Genomic DNA, 25,926 nt, shown 5'->3' with positions numbered 1-25,926 from the left:
TCACACAGCCAACTTCAACGGGGCTGGAGCTGGCAACTAGTTCTCCTGACTCTCAGTCCAGTCCCCAGCCCAAGTACTCCTCCCAGGCACTGAAGCCTGTGATTCAGTCTCAATGTCCTTCCTTTGATTGTCACAGTAACCAGGTGGGTCCTGGGCATCTGTGCTGATACCAGGGACCTGGAGGGGCTTACAGTGCTAGATGTGTAGTCAAATGATGACCTCTGAGCATCTAGCACATGCCCAGCTTTGGAAAGTCATCCAAGTTAGGTAGCAGTGATGCCAAGCACAGGACAGCCAAGGAGTTCTTGAGTCCAAAAGAGTCACAGAGACACAAGGATCAAAGATATGGGTCAAACCTTGAGTTGAGGACTAATGGCAGGATAAGACTCAGAAATGGTAAAGGAGGTCAGCAGGCTTGGCAGAAGCCAGCATGAGCTGAGAGCATCCTGCGTCTGAGGCAAGCTCCGCCTCCCTCCAGGCCTCACCTGGCTGCACCAGCCGCCCCCCAGCCACTGATGGGCAATGCGGCTTCCTTCTGGCACCAATCAAGAGAACTCTGCAGGGAACCCCTGTAAGTGTCTAATTTTGAATGCATGGACAGGAATCGATCCTCTTCTATGATGTTTCTCTGTTGTTTCTAAGTAAACTGCACAGTGAGACGTTTTCCTGAGCTCTCGTGAAAATAGCAGACCGCTGTGAAACAGGAGAGCGTGGTTCCTGCAGCAGCGTGGGCATCCTACATCACAGCAGCTCTTCCATAAACTTGCTTCCACAAACTTGCTCAGTGACTTTGGACAAGACGATTCTCTCAGCCTCACATTCCTCATCTGTTGCATGCAAAGTCCAGGAGATCGCTCAGTTAACCTCCCAACTCTGAAATTCTGTGGGACCAGGATTCTAATGGTTTCATTTGCTGTTAAAATTTAAATGATTTGGGTCTTTTTAGGGGACAGTGTGTTAGTATTTAGCTAGGCTGTTTCAAATACTTATTTAGGCCTCTGCTTTAGGAAACAAACAAACAAATTATATATATTCTCCATACCTCTTAGAGTCAATAGCCCGCTGGCTCTGAAGTCTGAGTTCATATTCTCTCCACTATTTTCTGGATACATAAGGTTGGGCAAAGCACTTTCTGACCTCTTTGGGCCTCAGTGTCTTCTGAATTCTCTGACCCAAGACTCTTTGGCTCAAGGGGCAACCGCCAGCTGTGGTGCATGGAGCAAGAACCACAGAAGCGAGACGCAGCAAGGAAGACATTGGCGGGCGTCACAGGGGAGGTAGTGGGGGGGATGTGTGGGGCTGAAGTCACAGAAGTCCAAGAAGTAAAAAGGAAGCCTCATTCTCCGGGGACTTGTCATCACCCTGTGGGTGGACCACACCCAGTGACTGTAGGGGCAGTCAGAGGACCCAAGCTTGGGCAAACATGGTCTCTCACCTGCGATTTGGGACTTGCGGGTGAGCGCAAGCTAGTTAGTTCCTTCACACGTCTGGAACTATACTGGCGGTAAGTAACCCTCAGGCAGGGGTCCAGCCGGGTGGTCAGCCAGGGCCAGAGCACTGAGGCAGGAATTCTGGGGCACAAAGTACACGAGGCCCAGGCTGCAGGTCAGGACCTCAACATTTGGACAGGGGGTCAAGGGTCCAAAAAACTAGGGGTGGGACTCAAGGAGAGCCTGGGAGGACCCATGACCGTGGGACAAAGCATGAGTGCTGGTGCCCAACCTCAGGGCTCCTAGACAGCTTGTCCTGGGGCAGGGCCGGAGCAGAGCCGAGTCTGTGAGTGGGGGCAGAGCAGCCCACATGCAGAGAGGCGGCTCCAGGGCCAGGACAGGCGGGGAGACTGAGGACTGCCCTGTCCAGGTGAGACAGCCTGGCCGCCTGGCTCAGGCTGCCTCCTCGGTCCTCCAGGGTCCTCAGCCCAACAGCCTCGAATTAGCCTGCCATTAGTGGTGATCCATCCCTTCTGAGCACTGTGCCATTTCATCACACCATCTCAGCATCCAACATTACGAGATAACTGCGCTCACAACATATGTCATTACTCATTAAGGGACTTTTTCTGGATTATGGCTGGGGCTTAATGACTTGTTAAAGATGTTTAACACTTACAATTTTGTTTTTAATTTAGGAAGCAGCATGATCAAACTGCGCCCTGAGACTCTCTCCTCGATTTGGTGAAATCTGGAGATGGGCCGGCTCCGAGGCTGTCTGTGCAGGGGAGGTGATCTTAAATTGAATTGCAGCCCTCCGAGGGGTGTTTGCCCCGTCAGCGGCTGCCAGGAGCTGACATGTTAATGGGGCTGAGGAAACAATGGGTTTCAGAGGTAATTGCTGAAGCAATGACTTGCAGGCAACATTTGACTTAAAAAGAAGTGCTGCCGCTGCCGCTGCTGCTGGGAGGGGCAGACGGGGGGCTCTGCTGAGGGCCTGTCTTCAGATTCCAGCCAGGTTTGCTAACCGGCAGAGCTCAGGTGGGCCTGCGCTCCACTGTAGCCCTGGGGGCTGGCCCACAGCTTCCTTCCCCACCGCCCAGCAATTCTGTCTATAGACCACGTTGGCGGGTTGTTTCTCTGGGGAAAGCCAGGCAGAGGGGCTGAAATGCAAAGTTCCTGGTGAAGCACTCCATAAGTAGTGAGCTCTAGAGTGAGCGGGGACTGAGTCCACACTTGCCCCAACCATGCAGATTTAACTTGGTGGTTTGGGTTAAGCCACGTCATCCTTCTAGGCCTCAGTGGGCCGCACCTGTATGACTCCATAGATTGGTTGTGAGAGTTCAGTAAAATACTCTAGTCAAATCCTTAGCTCTAGATCTGGAGCCTAGTAAGTACACAGCAAATTATAGGAAGAGCCAGCACTTCACTAGCACTTTCTAGCTCCCAAAGTTCCCTTCTAAGCACGTTTTATGTATTAACTCATTGAATCTATGACAAACCTCCGAAGTAGGACATATCATGTCCATTTTACAGATGAGGGAACTGAGGCTCCAAGAGCTGAAGTGCTGAAGCCAGAATCCAGCTGACTCCCAATTCCTCAGCTAGCACGTTCGAGTCCTTAGCCAGTCATACTGGTTAAGCAGCTCTGGACAAGCCACGCTGTTTGTCTACACAGTGGAGCAATGATTATGCCATAGCCGGTCCTCCTCACTTTCAGGGCACAGTGGGGCTTCTTGTAGAGTTCCTGGGGCCCTCTAATAGGGAAGAGCAGTCTGAGGTCCTTCAAGCCTCTTCGCTCATAAAGAAAACAACTGGGGAATCACATAAGAAATTTCAGCCAACGCACAGCTGCCTGTACTAGGAAATAGGTCCAACGTACATTTTGAGCATAGGTGAGTTTAACATTGGCCTTAGACAAGGAGCTGGGAAAGAAAAATGGCCCCTAAGCCTGGCTCCTTGGGAAGGACATGCCAGAGTCAAGTCCAGAGGAGCAGACTGGCTTGGGATTAAGGCCCCCAGTGAAACTGAGGCTCATTGGAGGGGCTGGAGGAAAAGTTAGTTAAATCATTTGTGTATGCATGTGTACATTCACTCAATAAACATTCACCCGAGTACCTACTAAGCATGTGACTCTATACTGGGCAGTGATAGGAAGACGGATGTCCCTACACTCGTGGAGCTCACAGCTACCATCAAGCAGTGCTTCCCAAGTACCAAACTCCACCTCTGTCTCCTGACCCTTTATCCTGAGCCTGTCAGAGGCCTCAGATCTTGTAGCAATGGCCATGCATTTGGACGGTCAGGGGTTCCTTTACAGCCCCCAAAAGGAGGAGGTCACCTCTTCATTACTATGGAAGCAACTTCCCAGGGCTCAGGTCCGGCCTTGAGGGAAAGGGAGCCTGGCCTCTCAGGGCCCCCTCTCATTTCTTGCTGCCACTACAGAAAAGCAACTGGGACCATCACGGCTGGAACCCAGGTCCAGGGGTCTCTGGTGCGCTTTTCCTCTGCCCTGATCCGCATTGGGGAAGGAGACTCAGGAGGCAGGCAAAGCCCTTACAGAGGATCAGGGTCCACCAGGTTGGCCTAGGGTCCCCATGGAGGGAGCCATCAAACCATGGGTGGCCCAACCCATTTTTGATGAATCCAAAGGAATTCTCCCAAGTCTCAGGAGACACCAGGAAATGAGACTCTTCTGAGACAAGAGTCATGGGCGGGGCCTTTGTGTGGCCTGAAGGCAGGGAATCCAGGGGAGGGGAAATCCAGCTCCCTTCGTCAGGCATTGGGGCAGGAAATGTCCTCGGGCCATGGCCAAGGCTCTTTGCTTCCCACCCCAAGGCCTCTGAGAAGGAGTGTTCCCATCCCATTGGTGGCCTCATTTCTGCTGTGAGAAAATGACTACAGGAAACCCAGCCAGAGCAGAGCTTCCTGAGCCAAAGGGCAGGGCTGTCCCCATCAATATGCCAACATCTTCGGGCCCACTCTCCACCGTCTACCTGTTCACACACAGATACACACGTCACATATACACACACAACACAACACACATAGACATATAAATACATACTCATACACATATACAGACATACACACACACACCAGACATACACAGACACACACACATAAACATGCATGCACCAGCATATGCTTATATACAGAGGGACATACTCAGACCAGACATATACACAGAGACACACATACACAGCCAAATACACAAGCTTAACTTCCATGCCTTTGTACCTGCTTTTCTTTCTTCCTGGAGAGCTTCCCTTCTGCCACTCACCTGTCCAACCACAACTCAAAGTCACCTCCTCTGTGAAGCCTTCCCAACCCACCTCCTCTGGGTTCTCACAGACCCTTGCACCAACGTCTGTGACAGGATGTGGCTGTTGGTCCACAAGCGAGCCCCTCCCACAAGACTCAGGCTCTGGGGGATCAAAGCCCTTACCTTGTTCATCTCTGTAGCTCAGGCTTCGAGCACGAGGCAGTGTAAGCACGCATGAAGGAGAGGGAGGGAGGGGAGAAGGAAAGATGGATGGAAGGAAAAAGAAAGGGGGGAAGAGGAAAAGAAGGAGAAAATGGGAGGGGAGGGAAAGGGAAATATAAGCAACCAATTGTAGTCACTTCCTGCTGTGGAAGTCATTCCATTAGCTCAGAGTATCATAATAACCTAACGAAATTCAGGGGGGTTTGTTGTAGTGGTTGTTTTTAGGGAGCGGACAGGGAAGAGCCAGGTACACATGTAAGTATTTATGGTTCCAATTCTAGTTCATGGCTGACTCTTGCTCAGCCAGTCACAGTTTTGCCTAGTTTTCTTTGTTTCTACTTTTCACCTTGATGGAAAAAGAATAACATTTATACTGTTGCAGAGCAAATAGGACTATGACTCCTGTTTTCGCTGGTTTTGTGTGTGTGTTGCAATTTAGAGGGAAAAAAGTTAATTTAAACTTGCCATGTTACAGCAATAACGTACCCTCAAAGAAAAACTACGCCTTCGCAGCGCACACCTTCATTAGGGAAACATCAGCACTGCTGTTGCCAGCTTTTTGATAAGAGAAAATTGTTCTCATACATGTGTTACTGCTCTTTCCTAATTCTTCCTTACTAACTGTTAAAATCATCTGTTGCACTATTTATGAAGCAAATTTCTTCTCCGTGCTTTTGCTTTTTCCCATGCTTACAATGTTCTCTCTGGCAATCTGCAGGGCAGGTGTGGACTTGCGCTTCCCACACCCCAGCTAGTGCTCTGTTCATGGCTAGAGGGAAGCCGGAAACAAATGATCCCTGGGGAATCTTCCCACTGGACCCATGATGGACAAGATGAGGTCCCAGGGGAGGAGTGAGGGGCCCCAGGCACTGTCTTCCCACCCAACACAACCGTCTTTCCCCTCAGGGAGCCAAAGGCGCCAAAACCTCAGAGTGTCTGAAAGGAAGCAGGAGCCTCAGAGAGGAGCCAGAGAGCTCACTGGAGAAGGGAGTAGGCGTTGTTCTGGCAGAGTGTGGGGTGTTGAACAACATTATTTAATCCCCCCCCCAACAAACCACTTCTACAGGCAAAGAAGCCAAGGCTCGTAGAGGTTAAAAAACAATAATCACGCAATAAATATATTTTGATGTCCACTATGGGCAGCCTCTGGGGATGTTCAGGGAACAAAGCAGATTTCTGTTCCTACGGAGCAAGCATTCTAACTGAAAGCGGAGAGGTGGGGCAATAAAACAATAAACATAATCAATATGCACACTCAGGGTAAGGGGGGTTGGAGATACCTGTCATGGGATGGGGGGAGGAGGGCCTGAAAAAGGATGACCATGATGGAGGGAAGCATGTGAACCCGGTGGATACCTGGGGAAACTGTGCTAGGCAATGGGGCATGCGGTAAAAAGGCCCTGTGGTTGGGATAGCGAACAAGAGGGAGGGTCTCTAAAGAGGTGGTGGGGGAAGTCCAGCGGGGATAATGATCACAGGGTGCCTGATCACGAGACATTCAATCCATTGTAGACTTTGGCTTGTCTTCTGAGTGAAATGGGGGAGCCCCTGAAGGTTCTGAGCACAAGAGAATTATGATGTACATTGTATTTTTGAGGTTCCCTCTGGCTGCTGGGTTGGATTACACTGCAGAGGGCCGGGATAGAAGAAGTACAATCTGGTAGGAAGTGAAGAAGTCTCTTGTGATCATCCAGGTAAGATAAAATGGTGACTTGGACAAGGGTATGCCCCATGAATGTGTCAGGTGAGAGAAAGAGAGGAGTCCAGGTGGGTCTCTCAGTCTTTTGGGGCTGAGCAACTGGAAACACGTATTTGGATGAGGTGCTATTAGACATGCAAGAGATTTGGGGGCAGTTAGATGTCTGAGTCTGGGGTTAGGAGTTCCAGTTCCAGAATGGAGGCAAATGTTTGGAAGTCATGAACTCAAGATGGTACTTAAAGCCACGAGACTGGGTGAGATCACTGGGCAGTGATAAGAGAGACAGGACGAAGAAGCAGGACTGTGACACTCCATGGTTAGGAGGCTTAGAGAAGAGGGTGAACCAGAAAAGAGGACCAGAGGAGTGGTCGGTGAGGTAAGAGAAAGACAAAATCTAGGTCCAGGAAGCCAGGTGGAAGGAAGTGCTTCAAGGAGGAGGAGGAGGAAGTGGTCCACTATTTCCGAGGCTGGTGAGATAGGACTAGGAAATGACAGTAGGGTTAACTCATGTGCTCAAAGTCACCAAGCCAGTGGTCCCCGCCACCATCAAACTCCAGGGTTTGCCTAATTCACTCCCTTTCAGAAGAGAACCATCCAGAGAGTCCTTCTTTGTCACTGATGTGATATTCTCACTCACGCCTGGCTAGGGGTGGCTGACATTTTAGCCAGACACCAGGAGGAGGTTGAACATCAAGAGCAGAGTTTTGAATCAGACGTGCGCTGGCCAAGGCCCTACTACTCACGGTGATGGAACCTCAGATGAAACCTCAGATAGGTCACTTCACCTCTCTGAGCCTTGGTCTCTTCGTTGGGAAGAGGGATGAGCAGGCCCACCTCTCAGGAATGATGTCAAATACTTAGCACAGTGTCCAGGTATGTGGTAAACAAGAACGGCCAATGGCAGCATAGAAGCCCACGGTTATTGGTAGGGCCTGAGCAGCCCCCTTCTTTTTATTTGTGAAACAAAAAGCCCTCTTCCTTCCTTGTTCACACCATAAGTCCCTTGTGGAGAGCACAATGGCCGTGACGAGTTTCCTGAGTGCCTGTTATGAGCAAAGCATACACCACTGAGGTCAGTGGGCAGCGACAGGCCACACCTGCAGGAATGTCTTGACCATGGACAGGCCTTGCAAGGATTTCTATTCAGAACCACACCTGGACTCTTGCTTTATGAAGGGTGTCAATGAGTGGCACTAGCGTGCCTTTCCTGGAGGGGCTGGAGGAGAAGGGCCCTTGGATTCCTTCCTCCAGAAGCATGATGTACTCAGGCTTACCGCCAGGATTGTCTGGGGCTGAGGGGCGGCGGTCTGTGCTCCCAGGGAACAAGAACGGGGGGGTTTCCAGCCCGAGTGCTGTGTGTAGGGGTAGATGAAGATGTGTGTGTGTGTGTGTGTGTGTGTGTGTGAATATGTGTTCATGCATGTGTGTTTTTGCATATACATGAGTGTGGGGTGTATGGGGCATGGCTCCACATACATGTGGCTGTTCATGGGTACTCATGGGTATGCAAGTGCCTTCTCAGGTGCGAACACATGTGTGCTGTGCTGAGCTATACCAGCCATTCCTTGCACGACCTGGTCTCTAAAAGAAGTGTTGGGCAAAGGCCCGCGGTCTGAGAGCGGCACCGCAGGAAGGACAATCTCGAGGGAGAAGTAAAGCACCCAGGGACTCTGCTGGCTGGGCTGTCTCCTGCGTCACCCACGGGAACATGCCTGCTCCCTCCCCTGGCCCGAGCAGCACTGTCCCAGCAGGACCTCAGCAAGTCAGCAGAAGGTTCCTGCCTTGGTTTCCACGGCCAAGTCCCAGGAAGCCTGTCTCTGCCCAGACCTCGTGATGGCCTCACAATCTTCACACTGAGGACACAGAGTTTGGAGGAGTGGGAAATCCTGGGTGACACCCAGGTGCCAACCAAGGCCACCAAGGCGGGGACTCCATCTATCCCAACAAGCCTGGAGCTCTGCGCTTCCCTCTGCAATAAACCAAAGTCATGGCTTCCCACCTCCTGCCCTTGGAAATGAATCATTTAAGATTCCCCTTTCATTCTGGAACCTCTCAAACAGCCTCATGAGCTGTGAGCATGTCTCCCAAGGTAAAATTTAAGGCAGCTGCAAAATGCCTCGATATTTTCAGAGGCCTTATTGTGCTTAAACTCGTTAGAGAGGCCATAGAGTTAATTAGTATATAGATTTTCCCATAGAAAGCTAATCTTCAGAATGATTTGCAGCCACTGGGTCTGTAACAGACTGCAATCTATTTTCTTCTCAACTTCATTTTTCCCAAAGAAAAGCCCAAATTGCAGTGACCAGATGACTTCCATACCTCGGTCCCAGCCCACCCCCTCAGGGGTCCAGAGCCCCCGAAAGCCAGCTGCTTCCCCACAGTCCTGTCAAACTCCCCAGCTCTCAGCAGATCCCTTTCATTTCCCTACATGCTAGGGCTGGCTGGCCGAGCCCGTTTTGAACAAGGCTTGCAGAGCGAGAGGGCCACGGACTTCCTACAATGTGGTACAGAGCAAGGGATGAGCGCCTGGACCTGGGGTCCGGTGGACCTGAGGTCAGGTAGTCCTGGGGACAACCCAGGCTCTGACCTTCTGGCAAGTGATTTAGCCCGTCTGCACTTCAGTTCCCTCATCAGTAAAATCAGGATAGAAATAATTACTTTATGAGGTGTATTAGAAGGATCATTATTAACATTGATTTTTTTTTAAAAAAAACAACATTTATTAGTGCTTCCAGTGTTCTAAGTCCTGTGCTAAAAGTACTTTATATCATCTCATTGAATTCTTATCATCTCCTTATGTCATGGGAGAAAATTCAGGCTCAGAGAGGTTATGTAACTTGTCCAAGGTCACACAGCTAGTTAGGACACAACAGGGCTTTGGACCCAGGTCTGCCTGATTCCAGAGCTATAAATAGGTGAAATAACTCAGGGAAAGTAGAAGTTGCTATTATTATTATTTCTAGAAATACAGCTACTCCTACTACTTTTTTCCTAAGATTCTGAGGCCTCCTTTACATTCCATAGCAATGAGATTCTGCCATCCCATCCTCCTAATGGCAGAAAAGTAAGAGAATCACAGTCTTGGCACTGGAAAGTCCCTCAGAGATTTGGAAATTCCTCTCTCATTGGATGGGCAGGGGGAAGTTGACGCTCAGATCCACCAAAGTCACCCACGAGGGCAGGACAGGCCCCAGGACCGCTGACTGCCAACCAGCCCCCTCCTCAGCACAGGGCCTGCTGCTTTGCCGTGTCAGGACACGGAGCACCTCAGAGGGCCCCTCAAGATGCAAAGCCAGGGGATGAGCTGACACCTGACAGCTGGGTGATAGTTTGGATGGTTTCTGAAGCCCTCTGCTGAGTGAGGGCGATATTAGTCATCAGAGATCTGCATGCGCCTGAGCATCCTTGTCAGAAAATGTGATGACTTGGTGGACTGAAAATGTATTTCCCTGCCTTATCACACATCTGGAGTTCCAGTGGAGCAGCGCCTGGACTGGGGAGGCAGTCAGCCTCAAGAATTTGCACAGAGATTGGTGTTTATCAGAAGAAGTCCAAACGAAGGCTGAGGGGGGAGGGTGGCAGGGAGTCATAGTTTGAGAACTTGCCGATGGAGATAAGCAGTATCCACTCATTGCTCCAGACCTCTCCCACCACCTCAGACTGTTGCCCGGACCACTCCTGGCTTTAGGAGGTGATGACATTTACTCTTTTGACCAGTGATGAAAGGAGGGAAAATACTGGTTTCTTTGGGGAGCCGCCAGCAGCTTTCCCAGAACTGGGCTTTCACCCCATTGAAATTCCATTTAGCAAATATTTACTGACCACCCAAGAGCTAGGCCCTGTGCTGGGGAAGCTCCCACTGTGTGCCCATAAATGCCTCTTTTGTGCCATAGCTTAGGATAGGGGACACCTGCATACACCAGGACCTACGTTAGTTAGGCACCTACTGTGTGCCAGAGCCTGGTATGGCTGGGCTTCTGTGGTGTGCCAGGTCCTGTGCTGTGTAGGCACCTCCAGCCTGTGCTGTTAGCGCGCAACGCTGGGAGACAAAGCTCAGTCAGGGACCGTCCTGCCCTTAAGGCATTTGCAGTTTGGGAAGAGAGACACATCACCAAGAAGCTATTGTAAAATACCCTCTGGGCCACCTTTTATCAGTTGGCTTACAAAGTCCTACAGATGCCTAGTGTGGTGAGAGATTCATCCTGTGTGGGGCACTGGGGAGCTTCCAGAGATGGTCACCTTGAAGGAGATGTTGGAGTTTGCCAGACAGACAACAAGGCAAAAGCATTTTAGGAGGAGAAAACAACTTGAAGAAAGACAAGGGGGAGTGACAGTGCATGGCACATGTGGAGACTGGCAAGTCGGCCAGTGTTAGAGAGAGAGGGTGAGTGAGGAGATAGCAAGAGATGAAGTTTCAAGGCGAGGCAGACCAGGGCCGTCTCATGAGGGGTCATCAATGCCCTGAGGAGTCTCATGGGTCATGAAGTTTCAGAGGAAACTTCAGTGGGGTAGGTTCTAGGGTTCCCACCCACAGGTCAACCGATGAGCTCCATATTTATTCATTTCCTATACTAGGCATCTACATAAGTTTACACTTGAAAAAATTAGATTTGTCAGCTAAAAAGGAAGGAGGGAGGGAGGGAGGGAGGAAGGAAACGAAGAGGAAAAAAATAAAGTGTTGGGTCCAAATTCCACAGGATATAATGATAGGGAATATGAAGCCCCAAGAAACTAATTGACCCACACAGGATCACACAGGGACTTCCTGGCCAAGCTGGAAGTAGAACCCAGATCTGCCAGCTTTCGGTCACTATTTCAGCATTTGACCTTGAGCCTGCCCATGGCTTTTGCTGACCATGCCGAATTAGAGCATACCTACTAGGATGGGACAGTGGCCATGTCTCCCGAGTCCCGGAAGCACTAAGCCAGTGGTCAGAATGTTTCCTATTGACAATATTTCTGCCATGAAACTCGCTTAAGCCTTTGCCTGTTCATGCCTCTGTTCTCAGGCAGGCCTGATGCACATTGCACCCTGAGAGGCAGTTTGCTGAATTTCTCTGGAGTCTGAAGCAGTAACTTCCAGCTCCTCTGTCATTTTTAGATGAGGGATCTGAGACCCAGAGGGAAGAGGCATCATATCCAACGCCTCACGGCGGGCAGTGGAGAGCCAAGGTGAGACACCAGGTCTGTGGACCTGGGTGCAGGCGCCACACTGTGTCTGCCATTGGCAAGTCCTGGGAGGCACTGAGGAAGCCTACTGAGTGCTATGATTATGACAGTGAACATGTCTCATTCTTTTTGTACAGCCTGGCTCAGGTAAACCTTTGTATCACTGCCTTCTTGATACAATCCGGCCTGCACGAGACACATGAGCACTCTAGGCAAGTTAGGATTTGTCCCATCTTCAATCTGATAGACTTGAAGGACTTGGTTAGCATTTATTTGTGGGAGAAACTGAGTCCTGCCTGAGGAAGGATAGACAGGCAGGTGCTTGGCCCCTTCTACTTAGTGTCATCTCCTTCATTGTCCCAACAATTCCACTCTACCCCAAATTTGCATACAAAAAAGACCCAGCATTCAACTGATCCACCCACATTTAAAAGGCAGTTTAGAAGTCAATAATTTTTTCTTTGATCTGGGGGCCACACATAATTGTCCCCCTCCAGTGTTTTTGGTACCCTAGCGTTGACCAAGAGGGACTACCACAGCAAGTGGACCAACCTGACCTCAGGAATGAACACTTATTGAACATCTACTATGTGCCAGGCACTGGGCAGTAGCTTTCATACTAATTCTCAGAATGTTCTTCAAACTCTCACAATGGCCCTCCAATATGGACATATTGTCTTTTCAGGTATTCTCATTTCACAGAGGAAGAAACCAAGGCTCAGAGAGATGTCATCACTTGCCTGAGGTCCCACAGCTCAGGACCTGGGCTTATTCCCATGTCTGCTATTTCCTTAGCCTGCCCCGCTCCAAGGGGTGGGATTCTTTTTTCCCTCCATATATGAGCCCCACTTCCTGGATGATGTAAATGGGCTCTGTAGATAGGGACTTGCCCTTGAATCGCTTTGGTTCTGGTTACTCAGAAAGCCAATCTCTTCTCCAAGGTCACTCAAAACTCTGGGGTGGGGGTTCAGCTCTCACAGCTGCAGATGAGGTGGGCTTTCCGGAGGCCCCAGCCCTACAAGCCCCAACTCCCCATTTGGCTCTTCCATTCCCAGAGACCGGCTCCCTCACTCCCTCCCTGCTGTTTAGTGCCGGTTCCCCCAAGGGTTAAAAATGGGAACCAAATAATTTATTTCAAGATCTTCAAACACAAATTCAAATTTTTTTTAATTATGCCAAATTAAGGCCATTAAAAGTTAAGCTGTGTACCAAGAGCATTTTCCTGGGAAAGGTGCTGTAACATCATTATTTCTCCCCAAAACGCACTTACTGTACATTTCTCAAAGCCATCAGCCTTGATTGAAGGCTAATGAAAAAGCTGTCCTGCGTCAGTTTATTTCTTGTATCCATTAAGAATAATTACGGCTGAACAATTTTTGATGCCTGTAACCTTCGAAAGCGTTGCTAATGGCATTATAAATTGCTCCTTGTCCAATGACTACGGCGAGATGCTTAATTCAAAGGCGCTCTGTCAACAGGACTGATTTGTGTGGCTAATGAGTGCCTTTAAAACAACAGCCTAGGCTCATGCCTCCGAATGTCAATAAGAGGACGAGGTTCAATAAGGAGGCTTGTCCGTAATAATTAGCAGGGACAAGCGCTCCAGATCAAGCCCATTGTGGCTTTCATAGCCCTGTTCTCCAGACATCACCAGCATCTCTGGGGCCCCAACACAACTCTTCCCTCCTGGGTTGGGGGCCGGAACCAGGACACAGAAGATAAGGCAGAGGGCAATGGCAAAGGACGAGGTGATGGCCAGAAAGAACATTGAAGGCGATGACAACTAGCTACCATGTATCAAGCACTTAATCATTAATTCTGCAGACATTTATTTAGCACCTACTAGTGCAGGTGTTTGGGTCTACAGGAATAAACTGGACAAGCACAGCCCCTGGCCTCCCTGAGTTTGCCAGCTGGCAGGGCCGGCAGATAACGAACTAAGCCATAACCAGCAAGGCTGGTGTGTGTTATGCTAGGGGAAGCAGAGGATGCAGTGAGAACAGCAAGCAGGGGGGCTGAACCAGCCTGGGGCTGGAGGAGGTGGGTTTAGATGAAACTAAAGGATTGTTAGGAGTTAGCCAGGCAGCAGGGGGTGGGGGGCATCCTGCCATCCTCAGGGGCAATAACCAACCCATTGAGCAAAAAGACATGATGAGGAAACTATAGGAAGACTCGCCTGCTGGAGTGGTGGGAGGCGAGGCTGCAGGGACTGGCAGAGGCCTGGAGATCCAGGGGTGGGGGACACGGGGTCTGGGTGGGGTGTGAACCAGAGTGATGACAGCATTTTAATGGGCAAAACTCTCCGAAGTTTCAGAATGCCCTCTCCTTTCCCAGTCCTTAAAAGCCTCAGTGACAACACCACCCCCGCCCCCACCAGGAATTCTGCCCTGATTTCTCCTTATTTCCTTGTCAAGGTATTACCCCCAGGTAACATTAAGGCTGCATTTGTTAATACCTCCATGTTTCCTGCATATCATACAGCCTGTCATCTCCTAAGAATAGAGACAAAGTGTCTTCTTCTCTCTTGCCCCAAAGAGCCAACCACAGCTGGGTTTATGGATGGCCCTCAGTCGGGGTTTGTTAGTTGCTCCATTTAACTTTTCCTAGTATTTTCACTACCGCTGCTACTTTCATGGTTAGCTTCTGTTGCACAAATATTTATTGGAAATCAGGATTTGGGGAGGAGTGGGAGTGGGAGAGAAGGTGCCAGAGCTGGGGGAGGTGCTCAGAGATGAGACACCCTGAGCCCTGCCCTCCAGGACCCGCCACCGTCCTCCTGGACGTTGTGACACTGCACACCTTACCGGGTGCTAGGTTCCAAGGGCTGGGCCAGGGAGGGTGAGAAACGAGGCCTTGAAGGCCCAGCAAAGGCACTTGGCTTTTAATATGCGGCGGAAGGAAAGCCAATGTGTGGCTTTGCAAGAGTAACATAAGGCAATAAGGAATATAAGAAGATGCCTCCGAGTGCCTGCTCCCAAGGAATGGATTGGGCAAAAAAAATCATAGAGAAAGAAAATATCCAAGAGCTCAGAGCCCACCTGTCTGGACTCAAATCCCAGCCTCGCCACTTACAAGCTGTGAGCCTTGGAGCAAGAGTCACGTATCTTCTGGAGCCTCCGTTTGCCCCATTGTGAGATGGGAAAAATAATTGAACGTACCTCATGGGGTCATGCTGAGGAGTAAATGAGAAAAACGTGTGTAAAGAGTATTGCGTAGCCCATGACACTTAATTAGTAGCGTTACTGCTAGTCATGGCATATCAGTCACTCTAAAAAAAAACAATGGATCCTCATTTTATCAAATGAGGAAACAAAAAGGCAAAAAGATGAGGTGAGCGCACTTAGTTAGTATGAAGTCTTAGAGCTTGGATCCTAAAGCAGCACAGTTTCTTCTACCCCAACTTCCTCCCCAACACAGTGGGTGATGGAATGCAGCAGCCGGGGCTGTGCGTATGTGTGCACCATGTGTGCACACATGTGCATATATACATGTGTTTGCAAGTGGCAGGATGCATAGCGTGAGGGCTGGATACCGTGCAGCCACACACCACTGTCAGATGTGGGGCTTTGTCCCAGGACAGCCCTGGGCCTGCCAACAGGGCTCCAGGTGTTTGCCCGCAGGAGCAGAGTGGATCAGATGCGGTGGGGGGCCGCTCCTCCGCCCGCCTGTGCCCCGAGCCTCCGGGGGCTCTCCAGGTGCGGAGGCAGCGGGCAGGTTTCAGAGGACAAGCTGTCATGATCTGTCTCCCACTTTTGATGACAAGCCTCAGATTTCTATCTCAGCAGAGAGATGCTAGGGAAGTCCCGGGAGGAAACGATAAGCAGGCATTTGTTCCAATCTCCAAAGAGACAGTACTTTGTCCCGAAAGCCCTTCACTTCTGCTCCTGCCAAGAGAAAGGCATTTAGATCTATGCTTGTCTTCCATTTTCTCCAAGACACTAGGTGTTTGTCCCGTCTCTGCCTCAGTGAATGGAGGACAGTTTCTAGTCCTCTCCTTAGTGGACCGGTCTGCAGCATCCGGCACTTCTAACCTTAAAACATTCTCTTCCTCTGGCTTCCGTGACAACACTTCTGAGTTTCCTTCAAAATCTCTGGCCAATCTCTCTTGGTTTCCTGGACAGGGATTTCTTCCTCTGCCTTTCTCTTACCTTCCACGTGCCTCTCCCGTCCATCCTGTGTTCTCTTCTCACTACAAGCCTTCTCCTCAGATAAATTCAGCCGTCCCCAGAGCGTCATTTGTCACCTAAAGGCTGCTGGCCTTCAGATGTCCCACTTCACCCCATGCTCATCTGACCTAGACCCATAGAGCCAATTACATCCCTGTTCAGATGACTTAGGGAGCACAGGGTCATCATGCCCAAAGAAAATGTCACCATTGTCCTCCCAAACCAGCTCTCTTCTCATGTTCTCTTAAGCAATACCATCATCCATCCAATTGTCTGAGGCCGAAACTTGGAGGCAAGCAAGTCCAGGTTTAAATGCAGGCTTCTGCCGCTTACTGGCTATGTGAGCTTAGCAAGTTACTTAACTTCTCTGAGTCTGTTTCCTCATCTGCAATGTGGGGATACTAATAGTTCCCCTCTCATGAGTTATTGTAAACCATAAATAAGTTAGTATATATAATGTTAGAAGAGTTATCTCCACATCCAATTAGTCACTAACTGATCAATTTTACCCCTTGAATATTTCCTAACCCCTCTCTCTTACCATATTGCCGATGCTCACAAGTTAAGGACTTACTTCAAAACCACCTAACTATTCTGCTCCCCATTGATCCTGCCCCCTTCATTATACAACTGGAGTGAATCTAGAGGACAAATGACATCATAACCCTTCTGCATCTGCTCATTGCCATTGTGACCAGTTCAAGCTCCTGAACCTGGTTTTGCCCTTACTTACCCAGCCTCTTCTTTTACCCTCCCCTCTGAGCTCTGGAGCCCCATTACTTGCTCCTTTCTAAAGAGCAGAAGCCTCTGGGCCTTGCACATGCTATTTCTGCTCCTTCACCCACCTCACCTGAATCACCCCTGCTCTCTTCAAGTCTGGGCATCGGCATCAACATCTGGGAGGCCTCCCATGATGCACCTGCCAGCACCCCTTTCAGGATCAGGCACTTATTCCCCAATGACCCGGAGCAGGAGCATCGGCTGCTCGCAGGTGGCCCCTCTCTGGTGCAGCCCACAGCCAGTGACTGGTCGATGTGAGGCATAAAGGCCCAACAGGTATGGCTCCCAGGAACACTGCCCTGGAAACCGTCCCCACTCATATCTCCTGCTCAGAGTCTGTCTCTAGGGCACCTGATCTAAGATGCCTCCTAGAATGTCCCTGCACCCTAGGCTGAGTTAGGTTTCTTTTATGGAGCTCCCAAAGCCCCCTCTGCTTCCCTCTATCAAAGGTCCTGCAACATGGGATAAAGTTACATGTCCTTGTCTGTCCCCCACTAAGTGATGGATACCTGAGAGGAACTACACTTGTCGCTGTTTCTACAGTATCTGGATTGGTGACTGGAATGACCCCTAACCCTGAGACTCAGGGTCTTTTGTAGCCATTTCAAGAAGAGATTTTGATATGGCTTATCAAACAAATCCTTGAACACTCCATTCTTTGTTATTACCAAATGATAGGTGAGATAGACATCCTAGAGCTTAATACCATCCTCGAGCCTGCAAGAAGGGGCAGGCTGGGGGATAAGAGATGAGAGGAAGCTTGAGAAGTGCTGGAGAGGCCAGAGAGAGCATATGGATTGGGGAGGAAATGGGGTTTAGTGGGTCATGCCTGCTAGCCACACAACTCGGCAATAGAAAATGCCACCTTCACTCTTTGACTCAGCTGCTTGGGTGGCAAACAGGCCTAGCAAATATGCCTGTGCTTTAACTTAGCCTGGAACATGCTGGGTGCTCTCTAGAATTCTGTCAATGGCTACCTGTGACCCCCAGGAAAAAGCCTGGACTCCTTAGGAAATACCATCATGGTCCTCTGTCAGCTATATCCCTTACCTCCTTTTCCTAGTCTTATTTCTTGTCATGCCTCCCTCGTGTATCTTCTGTTCTGGCCTCTCCTTGAACACACCACCCCTGTCTGCACACTCCTGCTGATGCACAGGCAGCTCCTGCCTGCAATGCCCCTCGTACTCAGCTGAAGGGAACTCCTACTCAGCTGAGGCTCTCCCGGATTTCTCCAGGGGGGCAAAGGCTCTTGGTCCACGTCCTTTCCTCCTCTGATTCCTTTTGTACCACTTTGCATTAAGATCATCTATTGTCTTGTCTATCTCCCCGAGCAAACTGTGAGCTCCACCCAGACAGAGAATATGTCCAGTTTGTCTCTCTACCCAGCACAGCACTTGACATCACCCAAGGCAAAAGATCAGACACTGTTAGCAGAGGGGCAGAAAGAAGGTTCTCTGCATCTGAGCCAATTCAGGACATAACTGTGGGTGTGATCTTCAGTTCCTTGGAGCATGGGTTGAGAAAGCTTAAAGGACCCTGGTAGCTCTGGAGAGCACAGAGTTAGAGGCCTGGCCAAAGTCTCCAGAGATAAAGCAAGGAGAAAATACCATGGACTGGGTGGTCAGAGCCACAGGTGTCCATGTAGATCCCACTTGGGGAAGGTGGGGACTGGCAGCCTTGAGACCTACCTCACATCCATGGTGTCAATAGGGCATCAACCCCAGGGTGTCCCAATCAATAGTATTTCCACTTCACTATAACCCTAAAGCCAGTGTGAATGGGAACCCTATTTTATGTTAACTGAAGCCCAGAAGTCTCTTAAGTTCCTTCCAATTCCAACAGTCCTTGATGCAGTGACTCTTCCTGGACCTTATGCATGGGTACCAGCATGAATTTGGCCATGAAGAGCCATGGAACCCAGTGCTGGCCCTGGCTCCGTAGTCTTCTGCTGGGAGCCTACACCCTGCCCAAGGAGGGGCAGCAGGACAAGGGACAGAGAAGGTATCTCTTCCCTTTAGAAGGGCTTATCCTGACCCTCCAAAGTTGATTTGCACCTGGAGACCCTGCCAGCCTGCCCTTCAGTTAGGGCAGGACTAAAGCTACACTTGGTCCCATAAACCTCCCAGAGGCCCTGAGACCAACCTTGAGATGCTGTTTACAGTACAACTGACATAACATGCCTGTTTGACTTTTGAAATTGCAGCATGCCACAGATAGGGAAGTTATTATTATTGTTGCTGCTATTGTTATTCTGTATTTTTTAAAGAGATCTCCTGGCATTCTCTTTGTTTATGGAAATATATTCAAGAGTCAGACTAAATATGGGGGGTTTCAAACAAACCATTGAATAGACTCTGTGATTACTTTTAAAAATATTGTTCCTTATTCTAGAAAATCTGACTTGGAGATTGGAATACAAAGATAAATGATCAGAACTATTTTTAAGTTTTGTTTTTTAGTTAACAAATATAAATATTATAATTCATAAAGCATGTGTGGGTGCCAGGGAAGTAGTGTATTTATATATGTATACATGTGAGCTCATGTTGTAGACACACCTTAGCTGTAATGCCTAGATTTGAGTTCCCCAAGGGCAGGGACGGTGTCTTCTTTCCTGTCCCCACACAGAACCTGGCACATGACTGATGCTCAATAATTACTTGTTGAGTGAAAGAAAGTGAAGACAGCCCAGTCAATAAGAAAGAGCTGATGTAGCAACCTTCCCCTGGGCAGCGTCTTGATGGACCAGTGACCTTCTGTCAGTTACCAGCAGTGGGGGTGGGTCAGAGAAAAGAAAGGTACAGAAATGCTAATGTGATTCTGCAAAGTACCAGGAACTCTTTCCCAAGATTGTACTGCCAACCCCTCATCCCATCAGAGCTTGACATCTTTTCTATTCCCTACACTTCATCCCCCCTCCCAACACATATGCACACGCACAGCCACTCCTCTGAGGGCCTGAGCCACCTCCATTCTTCCTGACACCGTCATCTACAGTGCTCTGTGTCACCCCCATTCACTCTCTGAAGAACTTAGAACCAGATCTTGGTCTACATCCTGGAAGAACTCAGTGTTGGAACTGATGATCTAACCCCTTGAACTCTCAGGGCCTTCCCTGTGCCAGATTGAAAAATGGCAACAGTACTTTTCAGCTCTTCCCATAAAGAAAAGGAACCAGTTTCCCTATTCCTTGATTTTGGGCTGGCCTTATGACTCCCTTTGACTAGTAGAATGCAGAAGAGGTGATGTACGTATTCTCAGTCTGGCCCTGAGATTGATAATGAGAGACACGATATCTGGTCACCCTCAAAACCTTAGTCAACAACCAGTCAAACCCAAGACCTGTGAGAGAAGCCATCTTAGACCTGCCAGCTTCAACCAACATGCCAGCTGACCTAAGATACATGAGTGAGCCCAGCCAAGATCAGCCAAGCCTGGCCAAGATCAGCAGAATTTTCCAGCTGACTCTAGACTTGGGAGCAATAATAAACTGTTATCGGTGATGGGTTTTTTTTTTTTAATTTTAAGTTTTTGATGAAAGTTGTGTATAAAATTACTTTATTCCTGCATCTTCTCAATTGTTTCCTTCTTGTATTTGCCCTTTTTCTGTCCTACTTGGTGAGATTTGGCTTTACCTTCCGGGATCTTTTTGCAGTCTTTGTCCAGCTTTAGTTTAGTAATAGCCACCTTGCTGGAGTGAATGCCCACATGAACAGTTGTACGATTTGCTTTCTCCTGTTGCACTCATTCAATGTAGAAAACATATTTCTCCCTGTAAACCTGGACAACTTTACTGATTTGCCACCTTTTGTAATGTTCTCACTCAATCTAAATTTCATCATCCCCTCAGATGGGCTTGGATTGAACGTTGTACTTCTGTCTCAGCTCTTTGGAAGGTGGAGAAGACAAAATCCTCCTGAGGATGTGGACAGGTACATTGAAATGCCTTTTACGGTTCTTACTCCAGTCAGAAGTCCAAAGGGACTGAACTGTATTTTGACCACTGGCGCTTCTATGATGGCCATGAAAGGGAAAACATTATTATTGTTGTAAACCACCAAATCTGTGAGTGGGCTGTTTGCTTCAGTGATCCCTTGCACTGCACCACAGACACTGCTCCATGACCCTTGTACTATGCCATTATCCAAACCGCACTTCTCTGAACCAGGCAAACCTGCCTACCCTCTCTGATCCTCCGGGCTCTCACCTTCCTGATTTCACAATGCCTGAGCTTCAGTATCATTAACACCACCACCATTTGCTTCCCCATTAACTTTTCCCCATCTGCCCTTCTTGTCTTTCTTTCCTTCCCAATCCCACCAAGATCCCATGGTCTATTACATTATCTACTCTTTTGTCAAAGTCTTCTTTTGACCCTCGTCCTTCCATCACACCCTTACAGAAACCCACTCCTGGGCCAATCCAACTGTCCACCTCCTATACTGCCAGACACTGCTGCAGGAAGTCATCCAGCCACACGGGGGGCCCTGCTGCAAATTCACGGTCAATCCCCCGAGGCCCTGCTGTTGCCCCATAGGCCTCCAGTATTTGCCTGGTTGACTTTTGTCATTTGACCCCCTAAGACCTCTCCAAGTCTTCACCCTTTTCCTCCTACCTTAATGACCTACACACTCCACAGACAATGACCTTACCTCCCACTTCACCAAGAAGTGGAGTCACCAACATCCTGCATCCACCTGTAAACTTGCCCGTGTCCCCGTGCCCCTGTCTTCCTCTCACTTTGCACAGTCAGAAAGTCCTCCTTCCTGCCTAAGACCACTCTAGGACAGTCAGGGTGTCAAGGTGGTTAGGAGTGCAGGTTCCAGTATCAGACAATCTCGGGGGGTAGAAAAGTCCCAGCACATATGACCTGGTCCTGCAAGGGACGAGTGGCCGGGAGAGCTAAGGACTGAAGGACTCATTCCTCTTCCAACACAGCATCTGCTTCTCTTCCTATCACCCCTGTCTCTATTTCTCTAGGTAAGTGTGACTCCTTCTGTGTTCTCATTCTGTGTGTGTGTTTCTCTCCACACACGCACACTGTAGTGTGGAGCCCGGGGAAGAAAGAGATACAAGTCTGGAGACGTGGTCTGATCAGGGCCTGGCATGTCTCAGTAGGAGTCTGGGATTAATCCTGAGGGCAGTAGGAAGCCTTAAAATTTTTTCAGCCAGGGAAGGGCGTGGTCCAACGTACATTTTAGATACACTGCTGTGAGAGTAGAGAATAGGGTGAGACTGGAGACAAATAGCAAGCATGGGGTAGTTACAGGGATCCCAGCAAAAGATGATGGAGCTGGACTGGAGTGGGGTGGGCCAGTGGAGAGAGTAGATGGATTGGGGAGGTATTAGGGAAGGAGAGAGTGTGCAAAGATGCAGAAACAGAGGAAAACACATAAGAGACTGAAAGGAAAGAGGCCAAATTACAGAGAACAAGAGACCATCCATGAGACACAAAGAGGACAGAGAGAGAAACAGAAACAAAACAGGCAAATGGGGAGAGGAGGAGAAAGAGAGAACTTCCATCCAGGAGAGGAAAGTGTGTGAGGAAAACCTAACAGGAAATGTGGGGGGCAGGGCTGCAGGACTCTTGGCTTCCCTCTCCTCGTGGGACCCCCTTCCACCCATCTCTGTGCCAGGGCTCAGGTCCTGAGTCTGGGGAAGGGAAGGAGGCAGAAAAGGGAGAAAAGAGGAATGGGGGAAAGGGATGGGGTGGGCGGGAGGAAGGGCCACCTCCCCGCAGGCCCACATAGCCGAGTGGCCACGGCCTCAGCCCAGCTCTTCATGGACTTGCATCTGCAGCTCTAGAGACAGATTTATAACTAGAAGCTTATTTTAGTTTATCAAGCAGGGGAATGAAGCAGAGTTGGATATTTCTTGTTCTGGCAGTTCCGAGAGGCCCAAGCCCCCATTAGTGACCTGGAAAAATGATTGAGGATTCATTCCCCTTCCCTTCCTGGTAAAGGTGAGGAGAAAAAGCTGAAGGAAAGAGATACCTCAGAGAACCACACAAAATTCAGCTGGAATTGGGCAGCGCAGCTCTAGGGTGGGATGCCATCCCTCCAGCCGGGACATGACATGGACCCCCTCCCGCCACGCCCTCCCCAGCACAGCTTCACCTCCTCTGCCCTCCGCCTGCCCAAGAGAGGAGAGAGGCTGCAGTACGGGCTCCCCCAGACGCTCTCTGCTCCTCAGAAGAAAGCCACCTTGCGAAGAGCTCCTGGCTGCAGGGCCAGGCCACGTCTGTGGCTTACTCTGTCTTCCACTCACTGGGTGACCCCAGGCAAGTCACTTGGCTCCTCCGAGTTTACTTTTGTTTCATCTCTAAGAGAAGGGCAAAACCTCATGATTGAACCCCCTAGGTGCCCCACGCCAAACGCATCTGCTGAAGCCATCTATGTGAAAAAGTCCTCTGTAAACTGAAGAGAGCGGTGCCCATGTGATCTGTGTGATCCCACACAGTGCCTGTCTCACCCCCTGGAATGGAGGCCCTGGCCCTGGCTCACATTCTTCCTTGTTTTCTTTCTCATGGCTAGATGGAAGGTCAAGGCTTGAGGAGAAAGCCTGGAGAAGGCGGGGTGTGGGGCGGGGGGTGGGGGGCGGCGCGTACATTCGAGCTGCCTCTCAGAAAGCTGGTCAGGCAGGGGCCTTCTCCCGGGCCAGTGCTAGGGCTGGGGTCAGGGCAGGCCCGAGGGGAACAGACAGGGGAATCCCGGGAAGAGACCAAGTGACAGACACTTGCCTGGAGAGAGCCTGGCCCATTTTTACAAAGGAGAACCAAGCCTTGAGACCATCTGCTGGGAGTAGCATTTAACTGGAGATCTCTGGCCAGGCCCCAAGAAGAACGGCAGCCAAGGAAGGAGACCAGGCTGGTGATTAGAGGCCCGAGGAGGGGCCCTTGCTCAGCTGGGAAGGCAGCCTGCTCGCACCCTCACCGGATTCTCCGACAACAAAAGGAACCGACGGGCGGCGTTTGGGCCGGCGGGGGCAGAGGGCCTGAGACAAGTGTGCGGAGGAGTGAGATTCTGTCCATAAACATCTCAATAGCGTGATTAACTGAGCATCGCAAATTGTAACCCTTTCCTTTAATGCACTTTCCCTGAATTACCGCGAGGAGCTGACGGCGGAGGAGCCCGTACAAATTGCTGGAATGGGCAGTTAAGCGGAGAGGTCGAAGGTTAAATGAACACGGTTGTTTATGAAGACACAGCCCGAATCCATTTGCATTTTAATATTCTCTCAGTGAGACGGAAAGCCACTCTGAGGACAGCTTGTTTGGAAATCCCATTAACGGGTTATTTATGGGGCTCGTGGCTGTGTGACCCTTGCCCTTGTTTTGTTAAACATGAACCAGACATGAATCAGACGGGCAGCGGGCTAGCTGCTATTGTTTCCCGTAGCACAAAATGTCATCGGATTCAATTATTCTGAAGCTGACACTTTCTGAATTATCACCCTCATAATGCTCAATTTTCCCTTTTTTCCCCTTTGCTCAACCTGATTATTTCTGTCTTTGTAGAAAGCTGCCTCTCAGGGCAGCCATTTCAATGCCATCACTTGTCAAGGGGGCTGGGGACACCGCAGTCTGGGGTGGGACAAGGCCCTGAGAGGCTACCGGCCTGGGGGATGGATGGTTCAGGTGGCAATGGGGAGGGTCCCACACCCTGGACAGCGGGCAGCCTCTGCACTCTACTTTCCAGTCTGGGGACCAGCTCCAGGAACTGGCATTTGGTTTCTTCCAGAACTGACTTCTTGGGCTGTCCCCCAGGTCTCTCAAAAAGCCTTTTGATCAACAGTAAAATAGATTTTTCTGGGGAAAAAAAAACCCCGGAAACATCATAAAAGTGAGAAAAAGAAGCTAACACATATTTTGGCATGCGGGGTTTCTTCATGAAAAGTTTAGTGGATTAAAAAGGCTGATCGGGACTCAGGGAGTTTCTTTGAACCTGAATGATGCGATGGAGGCAGGGTCAGTTCTACTCAGAGAAGTGGGGACACACCCCATGCAGAGTTGAGTCTCATGCTCAATGGTTTGCCACTTGGCGACAAATTCATCAGCTCTCTGATGGATTCACCTTAAAATGGATGTCACTTCTAAAATAAAACAGGATGCCGATATCTTGGCCCTGAAGATTAGGCCTATGGCTTGGACCCCTCTCTCCCTGGCACTTTCTGGCCCCGCATTGTGGGTGCGCTGAGCCAGCAGGGACATTCCACGGGCCTGGTACCAGCAGCTTCCCTCTGCTCCAGGAAACCAGGAGCTTGTCCATTTGGCCAGAGCATGACAACAGCCATCATAACAATAGTCATCCGGTGTGAGTGAATCAAAATTATACTTATTTTTCTTTCAGATATGCAAAAAAATATATTTTGGGGTGCACCGCAGAATTTTAGTCATTTGTTTAGATGTGCCACGAGATGGAAATGTTGAAAACACTAATAATCTAAGCCACTATTTCAGGTCAAGGCAGGACTTCAAAGGGCATCCCAAAATATTGATACATGGGGACACCGTGACCCAGAGAGAGGGACAGAGCTCGGCTTTACAGTTTGCTGGGGAAAGAGCTGAGGCTGGAACGCAGAGCTTCCTGTCTCCTTGGGATGACGTAGACAGCTGGCACAGCACCTGTCTGTCTGCAAGGAAGAAATGCTGCAGTGCAAGGAAGAGCTCTTGGTTGGGGCCTGGAATGACAATGCCAGTAGCAGTGTCTCCTGCCCCGACTGCCCCAGGCCGGCCTTTTCTTGCCTGGGGGCGTTCTCCCACCCCTGGAGCTCACTCTGGCAACTTTGGGGTAGAGGGAGGCCACAAACACCAGGAAATTATTGGGTTGGACAAAAAGTTCGTATTTTTTTTTCTGTAAAATAAAAGACATACTTTTCATTTTCACCAGTAACTTGATTAATTTGGATATTTTGAGTATGTTGGCTAACTCCCATGTGGGATAATGTTGATTGTTCTCAACTGGTATCTCAATTTCATCGCTACCAACTTCAACTACTCTACCCGGCCGTGGAGCACCGTCCAGCGAAATCTCCAGCATGTGACTCCACAAACCACTTTTGACATACAGTTCATCAGTCACAGCACCTTCTCTATACACTGCACAAATCTTTTGTGCGTGTGTATTTCAGTTGTGTTTTTGGCTTTCTTGAAATAATAAAGCACAATGTGCCAAAAATGTTGTGTATTTTCTTCCA

General features: G+C 49.6%; 1 pseudogene; it reads right to left on the bottom strand.

Moving 5' to 3' along the window:
• Positions 1-20,289: 20,289 nt before the first annotated feature.
• Positions 20,290-21,417, bottom strand: LOC129069465 (60S ribosomal protein L26-like; annotated as a pseudogene).
• Positions 21,418-25,926: the final 4,509 nt, after the last annotated feature.

Source organism: Pteronotus mesoamericanus, unplaced genomic scaffold (genome assembly GCF_021234165.1).
Source record: "Pteronotus mesoamericanus isolate MK-2021 breed Mesoamerican mustached bat unplaced genomic scaffold, CSHL_Meso_final contig_221, whole genome shotgun sequence".
Lineage (NCBI taxonomy): Eukaryota > Metazoa > Chordata > Mammalia > Chiroptera > Mormoopidae > Pteronotus > Pteronotus mesoamericanus.
The sequence above is the reverse complement of the archived record's forward strand: the minus strand, read 5'-3'. Positions and strand labels throughout refer to the sequence as shown.